We start from the raw sequence: 15796 nt of genomic DNA, 5'->3' as shown, positions 1-15796 counted from the left end.
AATCCTGCCACAGCAGAGGGGCAAATCTAGGAGAGGGATGCACTGCCCTGTAATAACCCACCCTGCAGGATGGAAGGATTTGAATAACAGATGGGTGGTGAGAAATCCAATTTTTTTGAGCAGGGAGCAAATGGGAATCGCTGCAGAGATGGCCTCTGGGGTGCTGGCTTCGGCCATGGGGTGCAGCATCTCTGGGGTTAACGGCACCTGGAAATTTTTTCCCCCCAGTTCAGTCCCTGAAGAATGACCGCTGTCTTCTGTAGGTGGGAGATCAACCCTAAGCAATGAGCACTGCATTTTCTGCTCCCACCACCACCACCTCCACTCAGGATTTGGGAAGGCTTTCAAAGAGCCCATTTTTGTCATTAGCCACCGAGAAAGAAAGGTTAGTTGCTTCTCTCCCTGGGTTGCCGCTGCTTGAAGACTGCGCACGGGGGCAGCAGGCACAAAGCCACCGTTGGCAGCAGCTGCTTTCAAGTGCCACCGAAGCTCAGTGGAAAATGGGGAATTTTAATTAGACAGATAGTTAACTTAAAGCCTCTCCACAACCCTGCTTTGGCAGGATGCTTTTGTTGCTTTCCTCAGGTGACGCTCACCCCCGGTGTAAGAGCCTGCATCAGGTCTGTGCACAATTTCAACCTGAATTTGAAAACATAATGAGCGCACCAGACCCGCGCAGGCATGAATTTCCCTCTCTTACCTCCAAGTTTACCAACCCCTTTCCACGTCAGCAGGACCCCTCGCCTCTGCCCAACCATTGCACACCATCCAACAGTGAATTTTTAAATATCTGTCCCATTTGACCCAAGGGACAGCCACATACTGCCACTCAGGAATGTTTTTGAGTATGCAAAACCCAGGAATAAAGTTCCCCTTCTCTGGAGTGGGAGTTTTGTGCTTCTAAATCTTAATCCCACTAATACTTAGTTTTCAGCCTTTACTGTGTTTTCAGCACCTTTGTTTATGATTTCCCTGCTCTGAGCCTCCTGGAGAGGAGCCCCATGCATTCATCATGAACAATGGGGAGCAATCCCAGCAGCAAGTCCAAAGCTAGGACTGGGTCAGGCATGCTTATCTACCTCTAAGAGGAGGGATTACAATGGTTTCCCAACTCCAGATACTTGGTTTGAGAGATGCATTTGGATTCACACCTTGTGAGTTTGGATCCTCTCTTTTTTGAAGCATTTCTTATTAGTAGCAACAACAGCAAGGAGACCAGGGACATCTGCTGTGCGGTCCCAGCGATCCAGCATGGCCTGACCCCAGCCACCTCCAAACCAGTAACCTTGGCTGGTGTGACAGCTCCTACGGGAAGCAGCATGGATGTCTGCCCAACCACCCACCTGCCAGGGGGGTTACAGCCTTGCAATGTCCTATATTTTAGGTTACTGGTTTCACACGGTCACTGCTGCACCTACTTGACAGCCAGGACAACCTGCTCTGCTTCAGGTATCTGGTGCATTGATACCTCCCCTGAGCTGTCTGGGCTCCTGCAGTCATTACTGGAGAGCACTCAGAATGGTTTAGGTCATGCTTTGGTGGGCTAAAATGAAGGAAAGTAACCACAAGCATGCCTGTTTCTCCCCACTTAAGGTAAAGGGGTTCATGACCTGCTGGAGACAGCAAAAGCAACATCTCACCCATGGCCTTGGGTGAAGACACCCTGGAAGAAAGCCCTCTCCTGGCATTACAGCTCATCTCCTCCTGGTCTCCAGAGAGACATGGCAATAGGAGAACTCACACGGCTTTAACCCAGCTTGTGGCACAACCACATCTGTGCGCACCAGACACATCTGTATCTCAGTAGGAACCGATGGGATTTAGGCACATGGCCCGGTTTCGTCTGGGATAGAGTTAATTTTCTTCCTAGTAGCTGGTACAGTGCCGTGTTTTGGATTTAGGATGAGAATAATGTTGGTAACACACCGATGTTTTAGTTGTTGCTGAGCAGCGCTTACACTAGTCAAGGCCTTTTCAGCTTCCCATGCCCTGCCAGCGAGAAGCTGGGAGGGGGCACAGCCAGGACAGCCGACCCAAACCGGCCAAAGGGCTATTCCATACCATATGATGTCATGCTCAGCACATAAACTGGGGGGAGTTGGTTGGGGGGCAGCGACCGCTGCTTGGGAATTGGCTGGGCATCGGTGGGCGGGTGGTGAGCAGTTGCATTGTGCATCACTTATTTTGTATATTCTTTTATTATTATTATTATTATTATTATTATTATTATTATTATTATTATTATTATTATTTTCCCCTTCCTTTTCTGTCCTATTAAACTGTCTTTATCTCAACCCACGAATTTTACTTTTTTTTTCCAATTCTCTCCCCCATCCCACTGGGGTGGGGGGAGTGAGCGAACGGCTGTGTGGTGTTTAGCTGCCTGCCGGGTTAAACCACAACAGCACATTAGCAAAATTGCATCCCTTTTCTTTCTGACCAAAGCTGGGGATTTTACAAAAATTTTTCTTCTAATTGGCTTTCAATACGATGTCTTCCAAAATCCATGCGGTACCCTGGGAAAAGGATCCTGAAACATTGAGCTCTTGCTGAATTTGAGTATCGAGTACGTTTCCGAGCAGACTGACCCTGCTCAGGTCTCTAAAAAGCTGTCTTAGTTAACACCAAACAGATTAGAAAATCCTTCCCTGCTGAAACAGGGCTTAAATGGCAGCATTTCCACACTTCTCGGTGACATCAGGGATGGTGATTGTGGGGCAAGGGGGTAGTGAAAAAAGCTCTATGATTAAGTGATTGAACTGAAGAAAAACATTCTTTTGGACCTATCTGAAAGGTATACTTTTCAATTTTTCACTGGCAAATCATTTGAACAAAATAAGCCCATTTTGTTTACTTGGGAACTTCTTTCCATTTAAAATAAATACTTCTGTGTTTTAAGTTGAAGTCAAGCAAGTGAAATATTGTTTCAAACGGAGACATCAAACTGTTTGGGGAAAAAATGAAGTAAATTGAAGCTTTTCTTTTTCAAAATTGTCTGTTTGGTTATTTCAACCCGAACAACAAACCAAGATTGTTACAAAACCACAGCATGTCACAGGTGACCTGAAAGCGTATCTTTCAGTGTAAAAAGTTCCAGGTGAAAATGTTTTCCTGGCTCCAGCAACCACTGATTCATGAGCAGAATTAGGATTTAAAGCTTGGGCCACACAGTTTAATCCACTTCCCCCAAACCCAGTCAAATCCTCTTTGAACACGACCGGGGTGGAGGAGAAGGGGGGGGGCAGAGAAATCTGCGGGGGAAATGCAAGAGCAGCTGTAGAAGGCCCTGGCATCCACTTAACCTGAAAATGAGAAAGAAAGCAGTGTAAGACCAGGACAATTAGACCCTGAGCAACACAGACCTTTCCAAAAATTAAAGACGGCAGGGGGAATTAACGGGCATAAATGCAACCCAGTAATTAATTGATAAATGGCATTAGAGAGTTTTCTAAAGAAGAAGACTCCAACGTGACTTATCTTCCCAAAGGCAGAAGACAATTTCTCCCTCCTTTCACCTTGCAGATAAGGACAGAGAGACGGGATTTTTCAGTTTTGAGGCTTAAGAGGAATCTGGAAGACAAATAGAAAGGAAAAAGCCCCACGTGGTAGGAGGAACAACACAGGGGGCTGTTGTTACTGACTGAGCTGCCGAAGCCGGAGAAGAGCAACATGCAACTACTTGCCACCGAGTAATTCCTCTTGCAAGGGTGGGAGCAAAGTGAGGAGCAAAATGGGAGCGGAAGCAAACTGAGTCCTGCTACAAAGGCAACAGGATTATACCTTGTAGGGAAGAGGGGAACCCAGGGGCTGGTCTAGTCCACAGCTTTCTGCATAAACCCCTTCGCCTTCCCCACTGGGCAATGTGGCAGGTCTGCGGTGCGGGACCACTTCTGTTTGCTGCAGCTGCAACTTCCCAGCCAGCCCCTCAAGAATGTGCGTTTCCCCCCCTGGACAAGATGAAGCTCAGCTGTGGGCTTTCCATCTCCTCCCCTTGCTGCCTCCATGCCAGCTGTAGGGTCTCATCTGTGCTTCACCCCAACCAAGATGCTCAAGCCAATCCCCCCCCAGCTAAGCTGCAGGGTCCACCATCTCCTGAGACATCCTGCAAGCAGCTCCATCACTGCAGGTGCCCAACAGTGCAGCAATGATTTTTCTCAAGGCTGAATAATTGAGACATTTCCCTCCTGCCCTGCTAGACACTTATTAACAACCACATTGAATCCCTAGACGGGATTAGCTGATAGATGGGAACACATAAATTTCAGTGTCTAAGTGTAGGTGTCTGCGTTCCTGTCACAGCCAGTGGAGACCAAAGGCTCAGTTCAGTTGCCTGAAGTTAGGCATCTTGTGCTATCTGAGATGCCCAAAGGTATGCAAGACACCTGCAGCCTTCTGGAGCAGCACACAGAGGACACATGAGTTACACCAGGGCATCAACGTAGGACCTAGATGACTGGTCTCAGGAGGCACCAGCTTCTCAATAGCTAACGGCTGTCCCCGTTAGTCTTTTTAATGTGTGCTAAACAGTGACTCCTCTCCATGCCCACAAGACACGTGCACTGTGACTTACCCAGCTTCCTCCAAAAAAGACAGACCCAACTTGGTTTAAGAAGGAGAGGCAAAATTTAGGCAGAACAGCTGGAGAAAAGGAGCCACCCTCGCTCATGGTCAATCCAAATGCAGTGGAGAGGCACAGCTGTTTACTCGATTCCTCCCAGCTTTGAGGGCAGGAGGGTAAGAGTATGGTAAGGCCAGGCCAGATGGGTCAGCAGGGATGGAACAAGAGCCAAATTCCCCTGAACAGCTGCCCGTACCATGGTCCAGCTCTGTGGTTTGTGCAAAAGCCCTTGATCCTCCTGTGGAGACAGCTCTGCACCGGTTTATAAACCCACCCACTCAGACCAGTCCTGGAGCAAAATCATTTGCTGCCACGGTGTCATCCCAGCAGAGAACTTGGTCCAGTGATCTCAGTGGAGCAGCCAGGTGAGACCCAAAGACTGGCAATTTCAGAGTGGCCTCCAGAACCATCTCCAGGGTATCACAGACCCTGTCTCTATTTCCCATCCCCTTAAAAGACTTTTGCAGGAGATGACTTGGAGGCAGGCACAAGCACGAGGGGTGCTGTGTGTCTGGAGGGTCCATTCTGCTGGAGGTACACAGTCAAGGTGTCTGGCTGACTCCATCCCTAACTGGGACCTACCTCTGCCATTCCTGCAGGCTGTATGCATGCAGGGCTCCCCCCTCAACCATGCATGAGGCTTTTCTGTGCTTGGAAAGCAAGGTAGGGCTGTAAGATGGCACAATGCATGCCCAGGTCTTGTTCCTATACGGACAATAGGAATTATCTAGGACATATTTCTGGTCCTGGAAGCTAGGAAGACCTTGGCTTCCCCAACCCAGGCACCACCTCTGGTCCCATGAGCTGGTGATGGTGAAGTAAGGCCTATGACTGGAAATGCATCAAGTATTTATCTTGACACTTTGACTCTTCCCGGAGCAGATCCTCCATTCCCAGTCCCACTGGGTAGCAGGCAGACAGAACAGCTCAGCAGCTATTCATTCTTGTCATGAAAATAGGTGTAATCTCCAGCCAACGCACCAAGCCAATTCAGCGAAAACCTGCACAATTGCCCTGAGCTGAATCAACAGCCCCCAGCTTCATCGCTGGAACAGGTCACCTGCTTATCAAGGGAGAGCTGAAATCATTCATAGGGCGCTTGTGGTTTCGCCGTCCTTGCGATGGCTTTCCTGAACTCTGTCCAAAGCGGAGACATGTCATTTAGATTCTGTTAAAACAAAAGTGCACGCCCGCACACGCGGGAAGAGAAGGCGGGGAGAGAAAAGAAGGAGGGAGCTGGGTGTCCTTGAGGTCATGTAATATAACAAATCATGGAGAAGCCATTAGCACCATGAAATGACAGGAGGCAAAACAAGGCAGAACGTTAAGCACCCGGTGCTACCAAATCCATCAGCTGCCCCCGTTATTCTGATGGTGTGTCGGTGCAGCGTATAATCATCAAAATTGGTATTCTGCTGCAAATCATCCATCTCCTGCTTTCACTTCAGTCTGAGTTTTGCTGGCCATTAGGGATCAAGGAGAAAGAACAGAGTCCACCTTGCATCAGTTCTCGCACAAAGTCTGCTCGGCCCTCCTTCATCGGCAGAGCAAGCAAGCAGGGTCCTAAATGCAATAACTCCCGTTGCGTGCTTATAAGGAGGGGAAATGACTGGGAGAGAAGCTTAATCAGCCCTGGAGTCATGAAGACTTCAAGTGTGATGTTGTTTTGGAGGTGGATGGTGGCAAAACTAGCAATGTGCTAGATCTGCAAGGCCTTGGGGCTGGGTCAGTGTTCGGCAGAGTCCTTGTGTCATGTGCAGAACTGTGATGGTATAAAAGAGAATCACCACCATCAGAACTGGAACAACCCAACCCTAGCAGGTGGTGTAACCCACACACATGCACATACAGCTGTCACTCAGGGGACAGGGGCTGAAAGGGGCCCTGAGGAGTCTTACAAGGAGGGACTGGCTCTTACTCAGCATGGGACTTGTCCCTCCAGCATAGATCAGGTTTTATAAGACTCCCTTGTTGAAGCTGGCAAGGATGTTAGAATTGACCAGACACTAAGTGCAATCGCCACTGGCCTTTTCCTGGAAAGAAGAAGAGGAAAGGCTCTGAGCAGACACTCTAGACAGCTGACGGAGGTCCTTTCCAACCAGCATCTCTGCGATTCTTGGGAATGGATGAAATTCATGTTCTGCAAACCAAGAGAGGACCTTGCCCCATCCAGAGGGTCACAGATCTTTGCAGCACCAGGGGATCTCCATCAGAGACAACGTTTGTCTGGGGGTGGTTGCCAGCAACCCCATGGTCATTCCCTGGCTCTCAAGGAGACACCAGCATTGCAAGCTCTGCTTCAGCGACGGCCAAGGACCTCTGCTCTCTGCAGAGTTAGCAAGCTCCAGGTAGCAGAGTTCAGACCAGGTGTGAAGCTACCTAGACCATTTCACAGAAAAAAGGGCCAGCAGATCTCAAAGCTCTTCTTACACCAAGCTTTTGTCTGAATAGTGTTGAAGATCCAGCACATGGGCATCCAAAAGGGTAGTCATGCCACTTTTACCAGTGCTCCTCCATCCTCAAGCCCTGCCACAAGACATTCCCAGTGTGCTGCAGGACAACTGAACAGGACAGCATCATCTGGTTGTTTGGCATGGCCCAGTCTCAGTTCTGCAAGTCCTGGAGAAGATCCTGTCCTCCTGCTGAAAATACAGCAGAGCTCAATTTAGAATCATAGAATCATAGAATCATAGAATCATAGAATCATAGAATCATTAAGGTTGGAAAAGACCTCTAAGAACATTGAGTCCATCTGTCGACCCAACACCGCCATGCCCACTAAACCATGTCCCTAAGCGCCTCATCTACACGTCTTTTAAATACCTCCAGGGATGGGGACTCCACCACTGCCCTGGGCAGCCTGTGCCAATGTTTCACCACTCTCTCAGTAAAGACATTTTTCCTCACATCCAATCTAAACCTCCCCTGGCACAACTTGAGGCCATTTCCTCTCGTCCTGTCGCTTGTTACTTGGGAGAAGAGACCGACCCCACCTCGCTACAACCTCCTTTCAGGGAGTTGTAGAGAGCGATGAGGTCTCCCCTCAGCCTCCTTTTCTCCAGGCTAAACAACCCCAGTTCCCTCAGCCGCTCCTCATCAGACTTGTTCTCCAGACCCCTCACCAGCCTCGTTGCCCTTCTCTGGACACGCTCCAGCACCTCAACGTCCTTCTTGGAGTGAGGGGCCCAAAACTGAACACAGTATTCGAGGTGCGGCCTCACCAGGGCCGAGTACAGGGGCACGATCACTGCCCTACTCCTGCTGGCCACACTATTTCTGATACAGGCCAGGATGCCCTTGGCCTTCTTGGCCGCCTGGGCACACTGCCGGCTCATGGTCAGCCGGCTGTCGACCAGCACCCCCAGGTCCTTTTCCGACAGGCGAAATTTAGCTATACTCAAGGGCCTGTGTATACAGGCCTGTATACATGCTCCTCTAACAAGACAGAGCAGAAAAGAGCAGCCATTTCCCATCCCAGAAAACAATGTGGTTTTTGGAGTTTAATGGAGAAAGTTCTCCAGCCAATTGTCTGGTGGTTTTTTTTAAGTATTGTGCATGTCACTCAGTGCCAAGGATTTCAAAGTGTGTCATCGTTGATCTTCCTTTGTCATTAACTGCCAGGTTTGGGGGGTGGTTCAGAGCTGAGCCGGAGGAAGATTGGAGGCAAAGCTGGCTTGATTAACGCTGTGTTTTGAAACCTTTCTGCATCTTGTTTAAATTGATTTTCTTCTGCTTCTGCTCTGAAAGGGGAAGAGGAAAAAAAAAAAAAAAAAGAGCTCCATCCAAGGGAACATCAAAGGGAACTGAGCTTTTTTCACTGCTGGTATAAAAACGAAAAACATGCAAAGACCAAACTGCACAACTGATGTTAATAAATTGCCCGAGAACAGAGCCCTGTAGAAACAAGGCACAGGAACGGACGATAACACCTTGACTCAGTCCTGAGTTGCTTGCAATACAAAAGCTTCACATATGTAAAACCCTCCTGGGAAAGACACTGTTGAGGAGACTGTGTGGTGAACAAATCATGCCAGGAATGACTTGAAACTCAAAGAATGACTAAACTTTGTCTCGCAGTCATGGCTTTTCTTTCTGGAAAGGGCAAGCAGGGGGAGGAAACGCAACAAAATGAAGCAGAAGAAAAAATAGTTGAAAAAGCCACCTGTTGTTTTTATGCCCAGGAGAAAATTAGGCTGTTTATCCAAACTGTGGCTCATTTTGGATTCACTAAGCAAAGCCAGAAGAATGGCTTGGCAGGCTGGACTCTGGCCTTTGGTCACCTCAGGTCCAATGGAGACCAGGTACCTCCTGTCACATGTTCCCTGGATGACACCTGTACCTCTGTCCTGCGTGTTTGAACTGATGTATGTACTCAGCTCAGGTCCTGCCCCAACACACATATCTATGGCTGGAGACCTTTGCACAGCAGGAGCAGTCTTGATGGGGCCGCCATGTGAGAGCAGGTCTCAGGCTCTGGAGACCCTCTATTTCAGTCTCATTTCTATTTCATGGTAGGTCCTGTCCTGCAGCTGTAAGCTCTGCGTTGCCCTTCCCCTTGTGCTTTCTGCCTTTCTTCATGTTAGCAGAATCTTGCTGTGAATCCAAAAGAGTAAATTCACACCTTGCTAGAAAAATAGTCCAAAAGCTGCATCGAGTTGATCCAGCTGGGAATGGTAAAGTGACTATTCATAAATGAAAGGGGCCTTGCAAAGGTGCTAACGTTTTCTTGTTCCTCATACACACCGCTGACCACAGGAATAACTGGCTTCTCACAATGAAAGTGGATGTTGTCACCAGGGACTCCTCATCTCGACATTTAGAGGTACCCTTAGATCAGTCCTTTTGCACTAATGTTGTCTAAGATGACTTAAGGACTCTCTTCTTTTGTCTTCACCCATTCTCTACCAAGCACAGGCAGAAGCAGGAGGGCCAAAAATGGACCGTCTTTGGTTGAGGAGAGCCACGGAGATGAAATATATTCCTCCTCAGCCTAGTCCCAAAAGCTGTGTCTGTACTCGTGAACTGAACAGTGGACCGAACTCAAGCTGCTGAATTGTTAGTCCTTCCTGGCACACGTTTGGCCTTAGCACAAAGCACGGTGTGACTCTTGCATGGGTCAGCCACTTATGTGGCCCATGAATCATCCCAGCAGACAGTTTGCTGATGGCCACTTTGTTTTGAAGGTAGGAGAATTTAATAACACAGAAGATGACTGCTCTGTGCCATTGGCCTCAGGACCCCCAAAACATTCCCAAGCACATTTTAATCTATGAGCACAGACATGACCAAAGCTCCTTGCTCTGCAAGCCTAGGGATCACAAAGTGCATGAAGTCCCTCAGTCACAGGAGGTTACTTTGGACTGAAACAGCTTCTTTCTTTATTTTTACGCAAAACCAATAAAGATAAAATTATCTCTTTATGACAAAAATTTCATCTTACACCTATTTCTTTAAAGCACCATTGGGTACCAAAGAAGTGGCAGTAATAGCAATGAACAGCCCTCTGTCCCTGGGCAAGTGTCCCACCAGCTTTCCCTGTCTGAGTAGGAAGGCTGGTGAGCAACATCCTGACCTTCAGTGCTTTGCTGCAGGCAAGCACAGTGGAGCTGTGGGCTGGAGGGGTGACTGATAGAAAACTCAGACGTTCTCCCGGGCACTGTCAGCCCCATTCAGTCCCTGGCTAGTCATGACTGTCCTCTGCAAACGTCTCGTAGCATATCTGTGGCCACCATGTAAAGGAGGCCAGGAAAGAGCTTTGAGATGTGTTTCTCAAGGCAGTAATTTGGTTTGTCTTTGCTAATTAGGCCAGAACAGCTCTTCCTTCATTCATATGTCTCATCTGCTGACAATAGCTGGACATCTGGGTCTCATGTGGTGCGATTGAAGCCACACTGTGGTGTTTCCACCCCCATTTCTACATTCTCCAACTTCCTAATTTTACTTCTTTGGAATGGTTTGGTTTGCTTATCTCAGCTGAGCATCTGGGACCAAAACAGGCACGTTGCACGTGCTCGCTGATATCCAGGTACAGCCCTGCCTCCACTCACCGATGTTCTTCAAACCATGGTGGATGGCAGAAGCAGTGTCTTTGCGTCAAGATGCCACATCATCATGAAGCCACGGGGCAGGGCTTCTTCTCAGCTCCAAATGTTGTCCAAACTTGCACTGGTATCTTCATTTGTTTCTCCGAGCAAGGATTTAAAATAGAAAGGAAAGCTGGAGAGGGAGAGCGGCATCCTGCTTTGACACTGCTGACACAAAAGTGCTCCATCTCCAAGCTCGCTTTGTACTTCATAGCGCTGGGACTTGAAAGACGCTCACGTCTTTAAGAAATACTTGGAAATTAGAGAGATAAGACATCAGCTTTAGGCAACACTTCAGTGACAGCACTCAACAGGACCTCAGTCTTTAGCATGTGTGTGTATAATATTATAAATTTATTTCTCTCCTTCTCCCCGTATATATGGAAATGTTGACACAGTGAATTAAAATCAAGCTGTGCTTTATACTTTCATTTTTAATGGGACCATTCTTGGCTCCAAGGAGAGAGCTATCAGCCCCTGAACGGCAGGGACGGGCGGAGAGAGCAGTCGTCTTCTGCCAAAGACAAATAAAGTAAAGGGAGAGAAAAGGCAATGGAAGATGATGAATCGTTCAACTTCCTTGGCTGCGGGAGCCTCTTCATTAACCGCTTCACTGCCTTTTTTTTGCCTTTTTTCTTTGGTTTTTTTTTTTCCTTTCACTCTCTGCATGCGCCTGTCTGCCTGCAGCTCTGTATGCCCATGAGTGTGTTGCCTGCCTGCGGCTGTGTGGTCCCAGTTCAGGTGTCCATCCCCCTCATCTCTCCCACCCCAGGATGCAGCATTGAATGAGAAAAATGAAAAGAAGATGGTTTCACATTTTACACTAACAATGTCACCCCGTGCTGCATCCCAGGGGACAGAACCTGCCTGCTGCCAGGATACCCACAGCAAACTCACTGCAAATTTGGTGCACCTCAAAATTCAGGCTCCAGGGAGCCAAGGAGGACACTTCTTGTCCCAAGGTGACTTCCCCAGTGTGCTCCAGAAAAGCCCCCCCAGTTTCTGAAGCTCCCTGGAAGCCACTCAATCACTGGGGACTCTCCCCTGTCCCCTCCATTGCTTGGCCCTTCCTCCACGTTCATCCCTTGGAAACTCCTGCAGAGCCCAAGCAGGTCAGAAGCCCATGGAGCTGCTGTGGGTCAGGATCTGTCCTCTTGCTGTGGCTCTTACACCCCAGAGTGACGGGGCAGGACAGGGCACAGGTGGGACAGATGAAGGACTGATGGCTCCATTTCACAAACTGAGGGGAACCAAGGCATGGAGATAGAGGCAACGACTTGCCCAAGGGCAAGGAGATCTTGCCAGCTTCATCACAAGTGTGGTGGGCGACAGCGACCCCCTGAAACGGCCAAGGAGGTGCAGTCCTGAGTCCCTTTGCAAGCTGAGCTTGCTTCTGCTCCATAGGGAAAAGCAGCCAGCCCCAATGAGCCCATTAACCTGCTGGGGCAGCTATTCTGGAGCCGGACATCCACAGAGCCATGGTGTCCTCCTCCCAGCGAGCTACATCAGCCCTGCCTCAAATGCAGGACCTAACCCAGGCCCAGTGTCCTGGCCAGATCTGCCCATGACCAGACCCTCAGCCTCAGGGTGGAGTTGCCAGCATGGAGATGAAGATGGCTGTAGCCTCCCCTCCACTGCCACTCGAGCTGTTTCCCTACAGTGTCACATCTTCTTGGCCACCTCCAGGACCAGAATGGGCCCGAATGGGCCCAAATGAGCCCTATCAGCTCAGCAAGACCTTTCTCCTGGGTTGAGGCAGTGCCTGTCGTATCACCTGGATGTTTAATTCAAAGGAGGCCACCGTGTTAAAAGGAAGCCTAGGAGATGTTAAAACACCCCCACGCACACTCCTACACCCCCTAATCAGCCCTGGTAAGAGTGAAAGTGTCCAGAAAGCCCCGAGGCCCCTACTAATTTCATAGTAGGCTGGATCACGAGCTCTCAGTTTTGCTGTTTGCAAAGTGCCTGGTGTGCAGGGACCTCAGAAGTCTTGGCAAGAATGCTGACGGCAGTGAGATACAGCAAGAGAAGAGCAGCTGCGCAGAGAAAGAGAAACTGCTGGAGATGACTCACCCAAGTTACCCCAGCTTAACTGCTCCCCCATTTCATTTGCATAGGACCTGGAGCATCTCAGTGCAGGAGGAAGACGGAGACTGGTAAATCAGACCAAAGCTGGAGAAAAACGTTTGTACCATGGGGAGGAAGGCACAGGAAGATGCTCCCTGGAGCGGTGTGGGCTCTCCATCGCTGGAGGGTTGAAGAACAAAAGGGCAATTATACCAGGACAGAGCAAAGAGCTGGCACCAGGCTTCATCAGGGATCAGGTTAAAATCTGAAAGGAGCTGGGCTTTGCTCCACTTGTCTTCCGAAATGTCTGGATCTTGTTGCTGTTGGAAATGGGATATCGGACTAGATGGACCAAGGGGATGGGCCCATCCTGTCTTCCAAGATGTTACTGGGAATTAAGAGAATGGTTGCTCCCTCCAGCATGTACAACCTAAAGCCATTGAATTTGATATAGATCCTTTCTCCTGAGCTAGCTAGGAGGTTTTTGTCTTCCTCATTTCAATCTCACAAATTCTGCCACATGGTGAGTACAAGTACCACTGGATAAATGAGAAATGTGCATGCAAAGGGACTGCCCAAACCACCAGCAAAGCATTAGCCTGAGCCTCTCAGCCTCAGCCCTTGCTCAAGACTTCACTGAAGGTAGAGAGTTTCAGCACACGTCTCTGTAATCATGGTCCCAGGTTCTCCCTTACCTGACCGGAGGGGAAACGGTGAGGCCCAACCTCCCAGCAGATGCAGCATTTTGTGGACACTTTTGTCGCAAGAGACATACATGCCAATGCCAGAAAATGCAGCTGGGCTAAAGCAGGTTACAGCACTCAGCGTACTCACTCTGGTGCTGGTCTCCACCTCAAAGTGCATACAGGGATAGACATGATATATGAGTTGGCCTATACAGCAGCAAAGCTGGGACAAGCACCCAGAAACGCCAAGGTGATGAAGGTAAAAGTGGTCTGACCCTCTATCCCACACCCACCCCTCCAAGCCTTAAGGAGACTGAAAGACATTTAAGTAGCAGATGGGACCACGATGCACATCTCAGTGCCCCCAGGTTTCAGTGAAATGACTGATCCAAGACCGCCACCACGGGAGCTTTGCCCTTTCCCCTTCACCAAGCACATGCTGTCTGAGCAAGGCTCCATTAGCCAAGAAGGTGCCTTTGACACTGAAGACATGGTACGGTGAAGGGCTGTGGTTTTTTCAGCTCTCCTACTGTCGTTTTCCAAAGGTACCCAAACCGGCAGCGGGCCCCTTTATAAAGGGGAAAGCTCCACTTGGACGGACTGCAAGCTCAACGAGTCATCGGAGGCACTCGGCAGCTTTCATGCCCAGCTCACGCTTTTAATGGATTTGCAGATGATGGGGCAGGGGAGAAAGTGCAAGAAGAATCTGGTCCCTGGAAATCCCAGCAACAATTCAGAGGTAAGGCTGAGCAGAGGCTTTCATGGTCATCTGCTGCCATCTAGTGTCAGCTGGACACCCAAACGCCCTCCCTGGATTCATGAATTTCTCTAACCAGGCCTCAAGTCCTGCTCGGCCCACGGCCCACAGGCCACGTCTTACATTTGTGGATGCGTCAGGATGGACATCCTCCAGCTGCACTCTCTGTGACCATCTCAAGTTAGCCAAAGCCAGCAAACAGACCGTCGCGCATCACCCCTAAATTACGATTTCTTACACCTCCACTCCAAGCAGGGAGCCAGCTTGCAAGGGCAGAGGAGCTGGGTTAGTCTGGGCACGCGGACTGGGAGGGCTGTTCTCAGCACTGCTGCTCTGCCTGGGGAAAAGGGACGTGATGGATCATTCTGCACCATGGCACAGCCAATCTGCCTCAAGAAAAATCCGCTGGTGCATGCAAGGACATCTCCCAGGCAGAGAAAGGGTCTTTGAGAAGGGTAAAAATATCTTTGAGTACTTATTGTGTGCTGAGCAGACCCCTAGACCAGTATATCTTTGCAGGATCTGTGAGATCAGAAATGGGGGTTTCTATCAATTCTTTTCTAGCCTGAATAGCTCAAATTTAGCCCCTGAATGTGCGTGGCCTAGCTCTGCACTGTTGGTGAAGTTTGGGTAGCTGTAGAGGGTAAACTCCCCATCTCTCCCCACTGGCAACAGGAGGAGACGAAAGGGAGTGTGATGGCCGGGTAGGTGACATTAATGGGCAAGAATCCAAGCCCAGGGACATTGCATCAGCTTGATGTGATCATTCAATATCTGGTCTCTCAGTACGGTGTTTTTTTGACCGCAGCGCTGTCACCCCTCACTTTGTCACTAAGCTAAATGGTCCGACTCACTGAGAGAAGTTTTTTCCAACCACTTCATCATTGCAGCAACTTCTCCAAACCCTCTCCAACTGTTTAACCCTCTGCTAACACCTATACTGGACAGTAGAAGGGCAGGGAGCAGGGTTTCCCCTCTCCAGGAGCTCCGTAGGCTCTTGCTCAAGTCTGACCATGTCAGAAGTCCTTGGGAGACCACTCAAAAGAATGGGACCTTGGGAAGGTTTAGGGACCAGGTCATTTATCCTGTCCTCTGGAGGTTATCTGAGGATGATCTCAAGAGGTTTCTTTCAACCTAAATGACTCTGTGATTTTGTGACTTGTTATCAGAGTAAGAGGAGATGCTGGATCCTAGATCCCGCCCGGATATCCACCAACCAAGAAAGATACAGAGGTACCAGAGATGCTTCAGGGAAGACCCATGTGCATGACCAAAGACTTTGAAACAAAGCCTGATCATAAGAGAGTTAAGGACAGCTTAGGTTAAGGCGGCCTTAACCACAACCTGCAATTAGCAGCCCATTTTGTAACACTGGGGATAATGAAACACCAGAACAGTTTCCCGAGGGTTGTCCCTGAGCCTGCATCATGAACAACCTTTCCATTGGTTGGACACATCTCAAAAAGATTTGTCCTAGGTCAGATGGGATCTACCTCAGGGTAGTTGACGTCACACACAGTTGGACCGAATGATCCCAGGTTTAAGAGCTAACAGAAGGGGCTCCAGGGATCTGTTTGCACCGGTG

This window comes from Aptenodytes patagonicus, chromosome 4 (assembly GCF_965638725.1).
Source record: "Aptenodytes patagonicus chromosome 4, bAptPat1.pri.cur, whole genome shotgun sequence".
NCBI classification, from domain to species: Eukaryota; Metazoa; Chordata; class Aves; order Sphenisciformes; family Spheniscidae; genus Aptenodytes; species Aptenodytes patagonicus.
The sequence above is the reverse complement of the archived record's forward strand: the minus strand, read 5'-3'. Positions refer to the sequence as shown.